The 3793-nt window shown below is 51.9% G+C and overlaps 1 protein-coding gene across 1 annotated transcript in view; it reads right to left on the minus strand.

The window, feature by feature from the left end:
• The window catches only part of CTNNBIP1 (catenin beta interacting protein 1), a 24077-nt gene extending 23411 nt beyond the window's left edge, over window positions 1-666 (minus strand). Inside the window, exon 1 of the mRNA XM_069947598.1 lies at window positions 638-666. The gene's annotated coding sequence lies outside the window, so the exon portion shown is untranslated. The remainder of the gene's footprint in view (window positions 1-637) is intronic.
• Between the last annotated feature and the right edge of the window lie 3127 nt (window positions 667-3793).

Consider the following 3793-nt stretch of genomic DNA (forward strand, 5'->3'; position numbering starts at 1 on the left):
CACACACACACACACACGGGGCTCATACACTGTATATACACACACGGGGCTCATACACTATATATACACACACACACGGGGCTCATACACTGTATATACACACACACACACAGGGCTCATACACTGTATATACACACACACGGGGCTCATACACTGTATATACACACACACACACACGGGGCTCATACACTGTATATACACACACACACAGGGCTCATACACTGTATATACACACACACACAGGGCTCATACACTGTATATATACACACACACAGGGCTCATACACTGTATATACACACACACACACACACACACGGGGCTCATACACTGTATATACACACACACACGGGGCTCATACACTGTATATACACACACGGGGCTCATACACTGTATATACACACACGGGGCTCATACACTGTATATACACACACGGGGCTCATACACTGTATATACACACACACACACACGGGGCTCATACACTGTATATACACACACAGGAATCATCCATTACACACAGTCCATCACCGGCCTCAGGGCACGGGGCTCCCGGTGTTACGGGCGGGCGCTCTCCTCTTCCCCGGATGCGGAGACAATGGAGCAGCCCGCGGGCACAGGCCGGCTCCTCGGCCTCACTCACCGATTCCCGGAGCTGCTCTTCAGTCCAGCCCGTGTGGCGGCTCCTCCTCGGCCGGTCCCGGTGTGCTCGCTCCGGCCTGTGAGCGGGGATGTGAGGCGGCCTCTCTCAGCCACAGCCTGGGAGTCACCGGCGGCAGCGGAGGAGGAGGAGGGAGCGAGGGGCGGAGCGAGGAAGAGGGAGGAGCCGGGAGACGGCGGCCTGGACCTAGGCCCCGCCCTCAAGCCTGCCCGTTATCATCGAGCTGATGCGTATGATCCGTCAGTTACCCATAGCAACCAATCAGAACGCAGCTTTCGCTTCTCTACAGCGAGCTACAAAATGAAACATTTTTGATTGGTTGCTATGGGCAACGGCGCAACTACCAATTGGAGTGCTGCTTATTGGGGAATTCTGACTGTGACTGCCAATGGGAATAATGGCCAATGGGAATACTGTTTATGGGGGCACCCTGTCACTGCCAATGGGAATACGGTTTATGGGGGCACCCTGTCACTGCCAATGGGAATACTGTTTATGGGGGCACCCTGTCACTGCCAATGGGAATACTGTTTATGGGGCACCCTGTCACTGCCAATGGGAATACGGTTTATGGGGGCACCCTGTCACTGCCAATGGGAATACGGTTTATGGGGGCACCCTGTCACTGCCAATGAGATGATGATGATGATGATCATTATTATAGACCTGAAATACTAAATGGCCACATCCTGTGTCAATAAAACTGGTTGCCATTGTTATTCGCCTTTATCATGGTCATTGGTTGAATGTGAGGAATTAGGCCGAACCAGCCAACCTGCGGTCCTCCAGCTGTTCCATAACTACATCTCCCAGCATGCCCTGATGGCCCTCGGCCACTCCGGCCAGTCATCTTAGGGGTTTCCACTATGTAGTGGTTAGTACCTATCAAAAGTGTCCAACGAAGGGCAACTGGTGACCAGGGACAGGGTCATGGGGGCCCAAGGCTCATTGATTGGCTTGTGAAGGCTAGCCTGGCTGGTCTGATCCCACAGAAGAGCTGCTGTAAAGCAAACTGCTGAAAAACTTCCAGCTGGCTATGATAGAAAGGAGTCAGATCACACAGGACATGGCAGCTCGCTGTGTATGGGGCCCTGCAGACCGGTCATGTGACTCCTATCCACCCTCTATAGTGTCTACAATGGGCATCAGGACTAGAGCAACGGAAGAAGGCGTCTAGTTTGATGGGTCACGTTCTCCATTAAGTGGATGGCCGGGTGCGTGTGCATCACTTCCCCGAGGAAGAGATGGCATCAGGATGAAGTATGGGAAGAAGACAAGATGGCGGCCGGGGCAGTGTGATGGACAATGTTCTGCTGGAGACCTTGTGTCCTGGCATCATGTGAATGTACACATCATAGTACACACCAAGTCCCCCCTTCATGGCAGCAGGACCCCCAAATCAGAGCGGTCAGTAAGATAATGCCCCTAGGGCTGCACTACAGACCTTGTTCAGGACTGAGGAACATTACAAAGGGATCAAGATGGTGACCCGTCCTCCAGATTCCTCAGATCTCCGTCTGATTGATCATGATCTGTGGGATCCATGGAGGCCGCACCTCACAGGATGTACTGCTGATAACACAGCGGACATCACAGGGATATGGGGCTCGGACCTCGGGAAGGGGGACATCGCAGGGATATGTGGCTCTGACCTCGGGGAGGGGGACATTACAGGGATGTGGGGCTCGGACCTAGGAGCGGGTGACATCACAGGGATGTAGGGTTCAGGTCTCAAGTGGTCTTATTGTTATGGCTGGTTGGGGTATAGCTCCCACATTCTATGAGTACCCTCCAGTATATCTTTTATGTCTTTCTGTTGCTGCTAATTTCACATCATAATATTTTTGCACATAATTAGATATAGGGGGGCACAGAATACACTAGGGGGGCTCACATTTCACCTTGGCGCTGTGGGCCTATTCTTTATTCTCGCCCAGAACATGCTGTAAATGCGGCGTCTCGCCTTTGTAGCTTCTATTTGATGCCGCCTGGATTGGAATATGCGCAGGTCGCCCTCACGGCTGTCACTCAGATCTTAAGAAGGTCACTTTGATTTTAGCGAACATTCGCTGGAAGACGCCACATGGGAATACCAATTTATACGCGGCAGGGTCTCAGTGACAAGAATAGGTGGCGGTTCTGCGACTAATTACAGCCGGCGCTGAGGCTGCCGCGCTCCCTGTGATGGATAATTTAGATGCGGATGTGCCGAGGGTTTCTTCCCGACACATTCAGCTCAGAATATCCTGTAAGGTTTTATAACAATAGATCTCATCTCACAAGGAGAATGAGCACAATATTGAGCTCCATATCCCCCCCCCCCCCCGTCTCCAGGATTTAGGGTACGTCCGTACGTGATGTATCCACAACAGTTACAAGGATCCCAAAAATTCCAGAAAAAAAGGGTTCGCTCTAAAGGGGCTGTAGCATGAAACAAAGATGTTAGACCTGTACCGCAATTGCTGATCTTTGACTGCGGGCACATTTAGGACCCGTTGTTTTGGATGGCCTCATTTATTCACACATCCACAATAATTGTGGATCACATCCTTGTGAAGGCCGCAATTGTGGCAGCAATAGTGTACCACGGGCCGCACCCGCCCTCCAGGCCCTGTCACGGTAATGGATGCCACAGCCCGTGTGCCAGGGCTCTGCACCATCCTCCTTTCGGCCCCTTGGGGCAGCTTACCTCTTTCCACTCCGGGTCCGTCTCTCTCTAGCCAGTTCTCACAGATTTTAAGGGACAGTGTACCCCTAATTGTCTGCAGCCTGTGCCTATTTTAGTTCAGCCCTATCAAGAACTATGGTCCAAGTCTGTTCCTTGACCTATTACCTGTGAGTCCTGCCCATGAACCCTGCCATGTTCCTGCCTGTCTTGCTGCTGACCTGTCTACGTTGCCTTCTACTGCACCTCACCAGCCACCGCTGGAAAGCCAAACCCAGTGCAGCAAAAGAAAAACCGGTGCGGTTCCGAAACGCGTTGAGTCTCCACAATAAAATATATATTTTTATTACTCACTGTGCCTCGATCTCAAGTTGGACCTGCGCCCCATAATCCGTGTAGTCTGGAGTTGGAGGTTGTTTGCATCATTAAACCCAGTGCAGCGACCTTGGGGTCACCTGCCGCAGCAAACACAT

The sequence above is a fragment of the Dendropsophus ebraccatus genome, chromosome 12 (assembly GCF_027789765.1).
Source record: "Dendropsophus ebraccatus isolate aDenEbr1 chromosome 12, aDenEbr1.pat, whole genome shotgun sequence".
Taxonomy (NCBI): Eukaryota; Metazoa; Chordata; class Amphibia; order Anura; family Hylidae; genus Dendropsophus; species Dendropsophus ebraccatus.